This window comes from Hemitrygon akajei, chromosome 28 (genome assembly GCF_048418815.1).
Source record: "Hemitrygon akajei chromosome 28, sHemAka1.3, whole genome shotgun sequence".
In the NCBI taxonomy this organism is placed as follows: domain Eukaryota; kingdom Metazoa; phylum Chordata; class Chondrichthyes; order Myliobatiformes; family Dasyatidae; genus Hemitrygon; species Hemitrygon akajei.
Window position 1 is genome coordinate 31,640,481 of NC_133151.1, and position 15,149 is coordinate 31,655,629.

Here is a 15,149-nt window from a genome sequence, read left to right on the forward strand (position 1 = left end):
TACAGTTTTGGTCTCCAGGGTTAAGGAAGGACATCCTGGCTGTAGAGGAAGTGCAGCGTAGATTTACGAAGTTAATTCCTGGGATGTCTGGACTGTCTTATGCAGAGAGGTTAGAGAGACTGGGCTTGTACACGCTGGAATTAAGGAGATTGAGAGGGGATCTGATTGCAACATATAAGATTATTAAGGGATTGGACAAGATAGAGGCAGGAAATATGTTCCAGATGCTGGGAGAGTCCAGTACTAGAGGGCATGGTTTGAGAATAAGGGGTAGGTCATTTAGGACAGAGTTAAGGAAAAACTTCTTCTCCCAGAGAGTTGTGGGGGTCTGGAATGCACTGCCTCGGAAGGTAGTGGAGGCCAATTCTCTGGATGCTTTGAAAAAGGAGCTAGATAGGTATCTTATGGATAGGGGAATCAAGGGATATGGGGACAAGGCAGGGACCGGGTATTGATAGGAATTGATCAGCCATGATCTCCAAATGGCGGTGCAGGCTCGAAGGGCCGAATGGTCTACTTCTGCACCTATTGTCTATTGATCTCATGTGGTCTTGTACGTACCTGCTGAGTGGTGAAAAAGGCACAACAGCACCTCTTTCACCTCAAACGACTGAGGAAGTTTGCTATGGGCCCCCAAATCCTAAGAACTTTCTACAGGGGCACAACTGGGAGCATCCCAACTGGCTGCATCACTGCCTGGTATGAGAACTGAATCTCCCTTAATCGCAGGACTCTGCAGAGTGTGGTGCGGACAGCCCAGTCCATCTGTAGTTGTGAACTTCCCATGATTCAGGACATTTACAAAGACAGGTGTGAGAAAAGGGCCCGAGGGATCATTGTGGACCCAAGTCACCCCAAGCACAATCTATTCCAACAGCAACCATCCGGGAAAGGGTACCGCTGCATGAAAGACAGGACCAACAGGCTTCTGGATAGCTCCTTCCACCACACCATCAGATTGATTAACTCACACTCATTTGAGGGTACCTCTCTGTTACAGTGGCTGTTCTATTTTTTTTATCAATTATTATAAATTACTGTGATTGCACATTGCATATTTAGATGGAGACATAACGTAGCTTTTTACTCCTCATGTACGTGAAAGATGCAAGAAATAAAGTCAATTCAAATATCTCCTCTTCACTGACAATCAACACTGGCCCTGGTGCACCTCAAGGATGTGTGTTTAGCCTACTGCTCTACTCCCTCTATACCCATGACTATGTGACTAAATATAGCTCAAATGCAATCTATAAATATGCCTCATACAACCATTGTTGGGAGAATCTCAGATGGAGATGATTGGACATACGGGAGTGGGATATACCAGCTAGTTGAGTGGTGTCGCAGCAACAACCTTGTGCTTAATGTCAGTAAGACAAAACAGCTGATTGAAGGAAGGGTAAGACGAGGGAACACGAACCAATCCTCATAGAGGGATCAGAAGTGGACAGCGAACAATTTCAAGTTCTTGGGTGTCAATATCTCTGAGGATCTATTGATGCAGCTACAGTATAAAGAAGACAAGACAGTGGATATATTTCATCAGGAGTTTGAAGATATTTGGGTTTGACACTTTAAAACACCCAAAAACTGCTGCAGATGTATTCTATTTATTATAAATATTATTTTGGTTTTTGCACTATTTTAATCTACTTAATATACATATTCATATACACACACTGTAATTTATTTATTATTTCTATATTATCATGTACTGCATTGAACTGCTGCTGCTAAATTAACAAATTTCCTGACACCTGCCGGTGGTAATAAATCTGATTCTCGTTCTGACTCTGAATTCATCCCCACAGACGGATGTGGCCAAATCAAAGGGTATATTGAATGTGGAGGTTCTCGATGGTAGGGGGGACGGGATAAGAGTGTTTGAGAGGGTTAAGAGATCTGTCATGATCTCTTATTCCTGGCAGCATGGGGCAGCAGACAGGATGGGCCAAATGGCCTAATTCTGCTCCTGTGTCTTATGGTCCGATAGTCTCGGAGCAGCTGCAGGACATTTCAAAGGGAAAGTTGAGCAGCCAGACATCGTGGTGGATGGTGCATGTTGGTAATTACAATGTAGGGGGGAGGAGGGATGTGGTCCTCTGCAGTGTATTTACAGAAATAAGACAGAAACTAAAAAGTAGTAAGCTCTATATGGCTCCCAGTGACACTTGTTAGTTCGGGGAAATACAGAATGATACCACTGATGAATGTATGGCTGAGGAGCTGGTGCAGGGGACAGAGTGCCAATTTCATGGATCAATGGGACATCTTCTAGGGATGGGAAGGCAGAAACTGTTCACTCACTGGGGTCTTTTCTCCGCCCTAAAACTGCACAGAAAAGTTTTGATGTAACAGGGTGGAGATGGAAAGTAAATCTGAAGAGTGAGTTGATGGATGTCGATAAAATTACGTGAGGCATACAAAGGTTAGAGAGACAGAGACTGTTTCCAGTAGTGTGGCTGTCTAAAGCTAAAGGGAATAGTTGTAAGGTGAGAGGGGGTGGTTTAAAGGGGATGTGAAGGGTAAATATTTGACACAGAGAACAGCTGGTATCCCGAATGAGCTGCCAGAGGAGGTGTGGAGGCAAAAACCCACAAAGTCTCTGTTCATTATACCTTCCCAGGAACCTGTCATTCACTGTGCACATCCTGCCCTGGTTGAACCGCCCAGAATAGAGTCAGTGATTTATACAGAACTGAAACCGTCCCTTCGGTAAAACTCATCCACGCCGACCAAGTTGTCGACCTGAACTCGTCCCATCCGCCTGCATTAGGCCCGTGTCCCTCTCAACCTTTCCTATCCATGTAACTGTGCAAATATGGTTTAAATATTGTACCTGAGGCAGAGAGCCGGTGCGGTGAGGCGCTGACAGACACTCACTGTTCCGTGAGCAGCAAGAGGAGAGGCCGATTCCCACAGTGGAGCCGAAACCCAAAGTAGAGACTGACTCCACTTTACCACAACCCCGTGCCCACCATTCCGGACCAACCGGCCGCACCGGACCGTTCCCCAGGAAACGACGTCGGTGACGGTAGGACTCCTATGACGTCAGCTCGTCACAAATCGGCAAACGAAACGCGGTATCACGTGACGTGGAGTGATCAGCCCGGGAGGCGGGGCAGAGAGAGCTGTCAATCAGTGGAGCCGCTGAGAAATTGATAGCATTGTAACAGAGTGGGTACAGAGGGGTATTTCCGGGAACGGTGACCCCCCCCCCACCCACGGGAATTGAGTGTGTTATAGACAGTAATATTCACATTTTAATTTGACTCTACGGTCTTATAAATATTTAATATTTGTATTTTCTACATTTTTGTATGGATAATCTTTTATAATTTGGGGTAAAAAGTCGTTGTAACTAGATCACTGAACCCTTTATGAAAAAAGAACTTTACGGAAAAATATTGTCAAAGCCAAAATTTTAATCGAAACTAAGTTAGCAGTAACATAGAAAACCTACAGCGCAATAAAGGCCCTTCGGCCCACAAAGTTGTGCCAAACATGTCCCTACCTTAGAAATTACTAGGCTTACCCATAGCCCTCTATTTTTCAGAGCTCCATGTACCTAACGAAAAGTCTCTTAAAATGCCCTATTGTATCCGCGTCCACCACCATTGCCAGCAGCCCATTCCATGAATTTACCACTGAGTAAAAAACTTATCACTGACATCTCCTCTGTACCTACTCTCCAGCACCTTAAACCTCTGTCCTCTTGTGGCAGCCATTTCAGCCCTGGGAAAAAGCCTCTGACTATCCACATGATCAATGCCTATCAACATCTTATACACCTCTATCAGGTCACCTCTCCTGCTCTGTCGCTCCAAGTAGAAAAGGCTGAGTTCACTCAACCTATTCTCATAAGGCATGCTCCCCAATCCAGGCAACATCCTTGTAAATCTCATCTGCACCTTTTCTATGGCGTGTACATCCTTCCTGTAGTGAGGCAACCAAAACTGAGCACAGTACTCCAAGTTGGGTCTGACCAGGGTCCTATATAGCTGCAATATTACCTCTCAGCTCCTAAATTCAATTCCACAGTTGATGAAGACCAATACACCGTACACCTTCTTAACCACGGAGTCAACCTGTGTAGCAGCTTTGAGTGTCCTATGGACTCAGACTCCAAGATCCTTCTGATCCTCCACACTGCCAAGAGCCTTACCATTAATACTATATTCTGTCATCATATTTGTCCTACGAAAATCAACCACTTCACACTTATCTGGGTTGAACTCCATCAGCCACTTCTCAGCCCAGTTTTGTATCCTATCAATGTCCCACTGTAACCTCTGACAGCCCTCCACACTGTCCACAACACCTCCAATATTTGTGTCATCAGCAGACTTACTAAACAATTCCTCCACTTCCTCATCCAGGTCATTTATAAAAATCACAAAGAGTATGTGTCCCAGAACAAATCCCCGAGGCACAACACTGGTCATCGACCTCCATGCAGAATATAACCGGACTTCAACCACTCTTCTGTGGGCAAGCCAGTTCTGGTTCCACAAAGCCTCCTTACTTTCTCAATAAGCCTTGCATGGCGTACCTTATCAAATGCCTTGCTGAAATCCATATATGCTACATCTACTGCTCTTCCTTCATCAATGTGTTTAGTCACATCCTCAAAAAATTCAATCAGGCTCCTAAGGCACGACGTGCCCTTGACAAAGCCATGCTGACTATTCCTAATCATATTATACCTATCCAAATGTTCATAAATCCTACCTTTCTGGATCTTCTTCATCAACTTACCAACCATTGAGGTAAGACTCACTGGTCTATAATTTCCTGGGCTATCTCTACTCCCTTTCTCGAATAAAGGAACAACATCCACAACCCTCCAACCCTCCGCAATTCATCCTGTCCCCATTGATGATGCAAATATCATCGCCAGAGGCTTAGCAATCTCCTACCTCACCTCCCACAGTAGCCTGGGGTACTTCTCATTCGATCCCGCCGACTTATCCAACTTGATGCTTTCCAAAAGCTCCTGTACATCCTCTCTCTTAATATCTACATGCTCAAGCTTTTTAGTCTGCTGCAAGTCATCACTACAATCACCAAGATCCTTTTCCATAGTGAACGCTGAAGTAAAATATTCATTATACTTCAGCGTGGTATTTTCTCCGGTTCCATACACACTTCCTCACTGTCACACTTGATAGGTCCTATCCTTTCACATCTTATTCTCTTGCTCTTCACATACTTGTAGAATGCCTTGGGGTTTTCCTTAATCTTGCCTACCAAGGCCTTCTCATGGCCCCTTCTGGCTCTCCTAATTTCCTTCTTAAGCTCCTTCCTGTTATCCTTATAATCTTCTAGATCTCTAATATTACCCAGCTTTCTGAAACTTTTGTAAGATTTTCTTCGCTCCTTGACTAGATTTATTACAGCCTTTGTACATGACGGTTCCTGTACCCTACCATAACTTCCCTGTCTCATTGGAATGTACCTATGCAGAACTCCACATAAATATCCCCTGAACACTTGCCACATTTCTTCCGTAGTTTTCCCTGAGAACATCTCTTTCCAATTTAAGCTTCCGATTTCCTGCCCGATAGCCACATATTTCCCTTACTGCAATTAAACGCTTTTCTAACTTGTCTGTTCCTACCTCTCTCCAATGATATTATAAAGGAGTTAGAATTATGATCACTATCTCAAAAATGCTCTCCCACTGAGAGATCTGACACCTGACGAGGGTCATTTCCCAGTTGTTATCACAGTGTGCATATTTCACCATATAGTTCAAAGTTCAAAGTAAAATTTATTCTCACAGTGCATACACGTCACCACATTCAACCCTGAAATTCATTTTCTGCAGGCATTATTTGCAAATCTATAGAACAGTAACTGAGAACTGTAAATATGAGGAACTATAAACTGTAAACAAACAGGGCAAATGCAGAAAAATAAATAGCAATAAATAATGAGAATGCAATAATAATATAAAAGAGCCCCTAAATGAGTCCTGACACCTGTGCAGCTATCCCCTTTTCTTCAGGCTCTTGATGTTTGAGGGGTGGTAACTGTTCTTGAACCTGGTGGTGCGAGTCTTGAGGTACCTGTACTTTCTACCTGATGGTGGCAGTGAGAAAAGAGCATTGCCTGGGTGGTGAGGATCTTTGATGATGGATGTTGCTTTTCTACGGCTACGTTTCATGTAGATGTGCTCAGTGGTTATGAATGTTTTACCCGTGATGTACCTGGGCTGAATCCATTACCTTTTGTACGATTTTCCACTCAAAGGCATTGATGACCTTATACCAGGCCGTAATACAGCCAGTCAGCACACTTTCCACCTCACACTTATAGAAGTTTGGCAAAGTTTTCGATGACATGCTGAATCTCTGAGAGCCCTGAGGAAGTAAAGGTGCAGTCGTACTTTCTTCACAATAATATTTATATGATGGGTCCAGGACAGATCCTCTGACAGTGACACACAGGAATTTAAAGTTATTGACACTCTTCACTTCTGATTGTCCAATGATTATTGGCTCATGGATGTCTGGTTTCCCTCTCCTGAAGTCTGCAATCTGTCCCTTGGTCTTACTGACACTGAGTGAGAGGTTGTTGTTATTATGCCACTCAAACAAGCTTGATCTCTGGAGTTTTGCCCTTTAAGCTCTGTCTGTATGCAGGTAGGATGAGTACAGTCAAATAATCTGACTTAACAAAATGCGGTCTCGGGAGCAAACAATAGGCATTCCTTATCGGAGTGCAGTGGAGGTCTAGTGTGTTGGGACCTCTGGCACAATAGGGTACTACTTTCAGTTTCACTTTTTTCAGGTATTTACAGGAAAATAAATACAATGGAAGTCATGAAAACTATAAACAGCAAAGACTGACAGACAACCAATGTGCAAAAGACAGATCATGCAAATATTTTTTTAAAAATTACAGTGAAATTCAATTGTAGAATACTTGGAAGTGAGTCTGCAGATTATGGAATCAGTTCAGTGAAGATACCTGTGTCATTTCAAGACCATGACTGCTGTAGGGTAATAACTCTTCCTGAAGCTGGTGGTGTGGGACCTAAGGCTTCTGTACATCCTTCCCGACGGCAGCTGTGAGAAGAGAGCATGAAGTGGATGAAGGATGTTGTTGATGATGGATGCAGTTTACTTGTAGAAGTAAACTTTAGTTTTAGTTTACATTTAGTAAACATTAGAAGTAATGTTTGACAAACCTTATTGAATTTTTTGAAGAAGTTACGAGGAATGTTGACGAGGGTAAGGCAGTGGATGTAGTCTTTATGGACTTCAGCAAGGCCTTTGACAAAGTTCCACATGGAAGGTTAGTTAAGAAGGTTCAGTCGTTAGGTATTAATGCTGGAGTAATAAAATGGATTCAACAGTGGCTAGATGGGAGATGCCAGAGAGTAGTGGTGGATAATTGTTTATCGGGATGGAGGCCGGTGACTAGCGGGGTGCCTCAGGGATCTGTTTTGGGCCCAATGTTGTTTGTAATATACATAAATGATCTGGATGATGGGGTGGTAAATTGGATTAGTAAGTATGCCGATGATACTAAGGGAGGAGGTGTTGTGGATAATGAGGTGGGTTTTCAAAGCTTGCAGGGAGATTTATGCCGGTTAGAAGAATGGGCTGAACGTTGGCAGATGGAGTTTAATGCTGAGACGTGTGAGGTTCTACATTTTGGCAGGAATAATCCAAATAGAACATACAGGGTAAATGGTAGGGCATTGAGGAATGCAGTGGAACAGAGAGATCTAGGAATAACAGTGCATAGTTCCCTGAAGGTGGAGTCTCATGTAGATAGGGTGGTGAAGAAGGCTTTTGGAACGCTGGCCTTTATAAATCAGAGCATTGAGTACAGAAGTTGGGATGTAATGTTAAAATTGTACAAGGCATTGGTAAGGCCAAATTTGGAATATTGTGTACAGTTCTGGTCACCGAATTATAGGAAATATATCAATAAATTAGAGAGAGTGCAGAGACGATTTACTAGGATGTTACCTGGGTTTCAGCACTTAAGTTACAGAGAAAGGTTGAACAAGTTAGGTCTCTATTCATTGGAGCGTAGAAGGTTGAGGGGGGATTTGATCGAGGTATTTAAAATTTTGAGAGGGATAGAGAGAGTTGACGTGAATAGACTGTTTCCATTGAGAGTAGGGGAGATTCAAATGAGAGGACATGATTTGAGAGTTAGGGGGCAAAAGTTTAAGGGAAACATGAGGGGGTATTTCTTTACTCAGAGAGTGGCAGCTGTGTGGAATGAGCTTCCTGTAGAAGTAGTAGAGGCGAGTTCAGTTGTGTCATTTAAGGTAAAATTGGATAGGTATATGGACAGGAAAGGAGTGGAGGGTTATGGGCTGAGTGCAAGTAGGTGGGACTAGGTGAGATTAAGAGTTCGGCACGAACTAGGAGGGCTGGAATGGCCTGTTTCTGTGCTGTGATTGTTATATGGTTATATGGTTATGGTTAAGTGCATCTTGTAAATGTACTGAATGATGGGGAGGGCTTTGCCTGTGATGAATTGGGATCTATCCATTACATCTTGTAGACCTCTCCATTCCTGCTCATTGTGTTTCAATATCAGACCATGATGCAACCAGTCAGGATACTCTCCACTGTGCATCTATAGAAGTGTGTCAAAGTTTTATTTGACATGTCAATTTTAATTAAACTTCTGAGCAGAGTTGTAGCCGTGCCTTCTTTATAATGACAGTTATGGATGGTCCTGGGACAGATCCACCTCCAGTCCCTGATGATGACTCGCTGATGGACTTCCCGTTTCCTCCTCCTGTGGTCAGTGATCAATTCTTTGACTTTGCTGATGTTGAGTGAGAGGTTGCTGATGTGGCACCATTCACCAGATTTTCCATTTCCCTCCTGATGGCAAATTTTTCACCACCTTAATTCATCGACCAATAGTGCTGTCATCTGCAAGCTTAAATATGGCATTGGTGTTGTACTTTGCCAAAAATCACATGTATAAATTGAGTAGAGTAGCGGCCAATTGCACAGCCTTGATGTTCACCAGTGCTGATGGTGATTGTGGAGGAGACCTTGAATGCAAACACCTTTACGTGGACAGAAAATAGAAATTACAACTGTGGGAGAAGATTACATTAGAAAAAGCAGAATATGAGAATTAAAATTAGATACTATTTCTCAGAAGTATGAAAATAGAGGCCCCACTTGTCCATACTGACCAAAATCATCTGAGTTGGTTCCATCCATCTGCATTTGTCCCACATCGCTCTCACCCTTCTCTATCCACATACCTGTCCGTGTGTCATTTTTCTTTGGCAATGCAACTAACATTTATTGGAAACTTAGGACAAATGCAAGTCTAACGTGGGCAACAGAACGTGATGTTTAGTTCAGCTTCTTGATGGGGCACAGACTGTTCGTGTGGCCACACTTGGTTTTATGACAGGTTGACGCACAAGGACACAGGCGGGCATAGCACTTGCGACAGATCACCACCTCTCAGATGCAGCATCAGATGCAGAGTGGACTCTTTCTGGATATTGCAGTCGGAGAGGGTACGGCATCCTCTAGCTGCTTTCCAGCAAAGATCAAATGCTGCTGGTCAGGAGGAATCCCCTCCTTGTCCTGGACTTTGGCTTTCACATTTTCAATGGTGTGAAAATGGTTCAACCTCAAGGGTGATGGTTTTCCCTGTCAGAGTTTTCAGAAAAATCTGCATCTTGCCAGCCCCACAGCTACTGCAACACTGAAAGTGTGTCATTTTACATTCTCTTATTGTACAAACCTCAAACAATTCTGCTGTCTGCTTGTTTCATATCCCCACCACCTTCAGGGTGAAAATACCAGTCCTTCATGTTTTAAATCTCTCCCATCTCACCTTAAACCACTGCCCTCCAGATCCAATTGCTCTTTACTAAAAATATGTTTCCATTCACCCTATCAATAATCCTGATGAATTTATGAACCTCAAATTTAAAAAGCAACAAAAGGCTTTCAAAGGCATTGATCAGACTCCACATGGAGTATTGTGAGCAATTTTGGGTACTTAATTGAAGGAAGGATGGGATTTCATTGGACAGTGTCCTGAGCAGATTCACGAGAATTATCACAGGAATGATAAAGTTAACATATGAGGAGATTTGATGATACTTGCTGGGGTTTAGAAGAATGAGGAACAATTGCATCATAACCTATTGAAATGCCGAGTGAACGTGGAGAGGATGTTTCCTGTAGTGGGTTAGTCCAGCACCAGATGGCATAGAGTAGAAGGACATCCCTTTAGTACAGAAATGGGAAGGAATTTCCTTGGCTAGAGGGTGGTGGATCTGTGGAATTCATTGCCAAATGTGAAGGAGGCCACACAATGAGCATGGATACACTTAATAGCCTCAACAGGCTTGTAGGTGAATCTTTGTTTCTTCTGGAATCATTCTGGGATCCCAAATGATGGTGTAGGCGCAGGTATAGTATGTGTCCCTATTACAAGGTGAAGTGCCAGCAGTGAGATCAGTGGAGAGGGATGGATGGACAAGGGAATCACGGAGAGAGTGATCCCGGCTGAAAGTGGAGAGTGGGATGGGGGGTGGGGGGGGGGGAAGGATGTGTTTAGTGCTAGGATCCCTTTGAGGATGGTGGACTTTATGAAGAATAATATGCTGGATATGGACTTTCATGGGGTGGTAATTAAGGTCGAGGGGACTGTAACCCTGACAGCAAGAAGATGGGGAAAGGGGGAATGTCTGAGGAATGGAGGGGATGTATGAGGGTGAGGGTAGAAGCAATGAGAGAGAGAGATGGAGACCCCATTCTTTGAAGAGGGAGGACACAACTGATGTTCCAGAAAGGAAAACCTCATCCTGGGAAGAGATATGGCAGATACAAAGAAAAAGATGGCATCTTTACATGAGCCAGGGTGGGACAAGGTATAGACAAGGTAGCTGTGTGTCAGTAGTTTATAAAAGATATCAATAGGTTGTTTGTCTCCAGAGATAGAGATAGAGATATTGTGAAATTGAAGAGACATGTCTGAAAGGTGCAAGTGGATTTAAGGGCAGAGTTGAAGCTGAAGGCAAAGTTGATGAAATTGACAAGCACAGCCTGGGTGCATGGAGCAGCAACAATATAGACCAGTGTGACTCAGAAAGAGTTGGAGTTCTATACAAGTGAAGGCTTGGAACATGGACATGTGTGTAGACAAAAAAAGGCAGGCATATCTGGAGCTCATGGCTTTTTCTTCTTTGGCCCTTTTATCTTTTCCATGTATCACCTTCCAGTTTCTCACTTTCCTATCCACCTTTCCCCTCAACTGGCTTCAACTATCACCTTCCAGCTTGTACTCCATCCCCTCCCCCCAACTAGTTCATTATGGCTTTATCCCCCTTCATTTCGAGTTCTGGTGAAGGGTTTTGGTCAGGAATGTCAACTGTGCATACCTCTCTACAGATGCTGCCTGATCAGGTAAGTTCCTCCAGCATGTTGTGTATGTTGCTCTGTGTTTCCAGCATCTGCAGATTATCGTGTGTATTTGATGACTGTGTACAGCATTTTCACCCTGTTATAGGAAAGATGTTACAAAACTAGAAACTGTGAAAAAATGATCTGCTAGGATTTTGGCTAGACACCACGGGTGGAGATCGTAGGAAAGATTCTTTAGACAAAGATTTTATTCCCTGGAATGTAGGGGATTGAAAGGTCATCTGACTGAGGTATGTAGTAAGGGCAGGGCAAGTGATAGACAGGATGAAAGACCATTGTATATTCCCAGGTATGGGGTTTGAAATCAACAGCACAGAACATTAATAGAGGAAGCAAGACAGTTCAACTTGAATAAGGGGCAGTTTCTTCACACAATAATTTGTGCATATTTGGAATTTGGAATGAGCTGCTGAATCACAGAAGTGGGCATATGGGCAGCATTTAATTGTAATCTCACTCTCCCTCTGGGCAACACAGTCAGCATGGACATTTGGCAAAATGCCTTGTTTCCACAAGAGTATAATACATAGGCACAGAATTAGGCCATTTGGTACAGTGAGTCTGCTCCTCAATGCCATCACATCTGATTGATTATCCCCCTCAAACCCATTCTCCTGCCTTCTCCCTGGAATTTTTGACACCCTTACAAATTGAGAAACTATCAACTTCCTGAAGAAGATGGTGCCAAAGGCAACGTCCTTCTGACAGTTCACAAAACTACCTCATTTACTTCTTCTACTTTCAAATGTGATTCTGCTACCACTGCAACTGGTGATTTATATTTTATGGTGTTTTCAGGCCAATTGAGCCTTGGTGTCTCTGAGAGAGTCCAGGGAGGTTTTGAGTGGAGTTTTCTGCAGACCAACAGACATCTGAAAGTGGCTGTGCAACTGTATAAAGCGCATGGAATGCTGGCCTTCATTAGTTGGACTTTTCGTTACCAGAGTAAAGAAGTCACACTGCAGCTACATGAAGTTTGAAACAGGCAATACTTGTACAGTAGTATTGTGTGAAGTTCTGGCAATGCCTTTATAGCAAGGATGGACACTCTGGAAAGGATGCAGACATTTCAGGCGGATGTTCCCTGGATTCAAGTACAGTAGCTCAAAGGAAAGTTTGAACAAACTTGTGACCTCATTAGGACCTCAGCGACTGAGGGGAGATCTGACAAGGTTTTTGTTCTAATTTGGAAAGACATGGATAGGGTACATAGATATTTGACATTTCTACCATTGGAATAAGATTCTGACTAAGGATGTGTGGATATGCTTTTAAGGTTAGAGGGGGAAATTTAAAGGCCAAATAAAGAAGAGTTTCTTTTTTTAAATCACAGGGAGTGATAAGTGCTGTGAATGGATTTCCACAGGTAGTAATAAAAGCAGAGAGTCTGGTGGAATTTAAGAGCTGTTTAGGTAGACATGCATATGAACAGAATTGAGGGATATGGATGATAAACAGGAGGGCATTTAGAATAAATTGGAATCATGATTCCCACAATATAGTGGGCCAAATGGCTTTTCCAGTGCTGTACTGTACTGTTCTAAGCTCCTAGACAGGGAATTATAAATACCGGAATGGAACATGAAATGTCATGACTAAGATTAAGAAAATTCAAAGGTATTTTAAAAATACATTTAAAACAAGATGGTTGCTACAGAGAATGTAGGATCTCTCAAGGCAGAAGGGAAATTAGCCAGGACAGAAGCAGAGCACTTTCTGTACAGACAGATAATGGTTTATTTTGCAGAAACAAAACATGTTGAGGAAGAGAAAATGTTACCAGGGATGTTTCCGGGCATTGTCAGTGCTGTGACAGATAGACAGACCAGATACTCTAAACGAAAATCAAGTGCTCCTCAGCCCTTCCACAGACATTGTGAGTGGCTCTGAAAAGAGCCTTTGGGTCACTGGGTTCAGTTACGTCGCTTCACTTACTGGCACCTGACAGTCTCTGGTACAGTGTGAGAGTGTGGGGTTCATTCTGTACCTGTCAGTATCTGGTACAGTGTGAGAGTGTGTGGTTTATTCTGTACCTGTCAATCTCTGGTACAGTTTGAGATTTGGGGTTCACAATGCATCCTCCAATCTGTCTTGCAGTGTAACAGTGCAAAATTTCTTTGAGATTCATTCTAGCAGTTGAATTTGTTGATTAAATCTGTTTTTCATTTTCATCGATACCACAGTCAATGTCACTGGTTACATTGAACTAATCTTCAGGTACTTTGCAGCAGAGCATCCCGAGCAACAAGACCGGACCATTTAATCAAATAGTATTCTGTGATAAATATGTAACTTGCCACGAGTCTCCGAGTGGAATGGTTTGAATGGTGTGATTGTGTAGTGACACTCAGGCTGATGGAATTGATAATGCTTTTAACTGTAGATATGTAACCAGTGTGTCCACAGTGATCAGTGATACTCTGTACAGTGATACTCTGAGTATAATCTGGACAAGTGTGAGGAGTATTACAGGAACGTACATAGTAAATGGCAGCATCTCTAGGAGCATTGATACATGAAGGGATCTTGACGTGTTCATCCATAACATCCTGCAAGTGGCATTGAAAGGAAGTAAACTGTTACACTTGCCTTCATCAGTCAGGGTATTGAGTACAAACCATGGGATGAGTTGTTACACCTGTACAAACCCTGGTTGAGGCCACATTTCGAGTTGTGTGTGCAATTCTGTTTGCTACATCACAGGAAAAAAGTGGGGACTGGGGAAAGGGTGCAGAGGATTCCCCAGCATGTTGTCTGGATTAGTATAGGGAAAATTGGATAACATGGATTGTATTTTTTGAAAATCTTATTTAGAGATCCTGAGCAAAATAGACTCTTTGAGCCACACTGCCTGGCAAACCCTGGCAACCCCGATTTGACCCTAACCTAACGACAGGGTATTTCATAATTGTGAATTAACCGACCTGGTGCATCTTTGGACTGCGGGAAGAATCAGGAGGACCTGAAGAAAACTGATGCAATCCACAGGGATTAAAGGGACTCTAAAGAAGATGCAGGGGCTGAATCCTGAACTCCAATGCCCTGAGCTGTAACAGCGTCGTGCAAATCGCTACATGGTCATGGCGGCCCAGAGTGCAGTCTCCCCTGACATCAGTGTCAGCAGAGGTATTGTGGGCAGAAGGGGCTGTTCCTAATCCTGTTTGCAGCTACAAGTGGAGAGAACATGGTATTTTATTGATGAGGAACTGAATACAATTGTCGGGAGGTTATGCATCCCTAAGAGAAACATCAAAAGCCTACAGCACAATGCAGGCCCTTCCGCCCACAAAGCTGTGCCTAACATGCCGTTACTTTAGAAATTACCTAGGATTACCAATAGCCCTCTAGATTTTTATGCTCCATGTACCTATCCAGGATTCTCTTAAAAAACCCTATCGTTTCCACCTCCACCACAGTCACCGGCAGCCCATTCCAAGCACTCATCAGTCAATGTATAAAAAATTACCCCTGACATCTCCTCTGTACCTACTTCCAAGCACCTTAAAACCATGCCGTCATGTTAACCATTTCAGCCCTGGGAAAAAGCCTCTGAATATCCACACGATCAATGTCTCTCAGTATCTTATACACCGTATAAAGAGCGGGGTGAATCCATTTATACAGACTTGGTCTCATTAATCAAGGAAGAATCTCAATGTATTGGAATCAGTTCAGAGAATGTTAACTGGGCCAATACTGGCAGTG

At 43.2% G+C, this 15,149-nt stretch overlaps 1 protein-coding gene and 2 pseudogenes across 4 annotated transcripts in view; 1 reads left to right on the forward strand and 2 right to left on the reverse strand.

The window, feature by feature from the left end:
• The window catches only part of LOC140717799 (histone H2B-like), a 49,025-nt gene extending 46,036 nt beyond the window's left edge, over positions 1-2,989 (reverse strand). For all 4 annotated transcript variants that reach the window (XR_012096616.1, XR_012096615.1, XR_012096614.1 and 1 more), the window contains exon 1: positions 2,843-2,989. The gene's annotated coding sequence lies outside the window, so the exon portion shown is untranslated. The remainder of the gene's footprint in view (positions 1-2,842) is intronic.
• Positions 1-15,149, forward strand: part of LOC140717854 (uncharacterized) — a 966,201-nt pseudogene that overhangs the window by 214,842 nt on the left and 736,210 nt on the right.
• Positions 9,354-9,687, reverse strand: LOC140717574 (ubiquitin-ribosomal protein eL40 fusion protein-like; annotated as a pseudogene).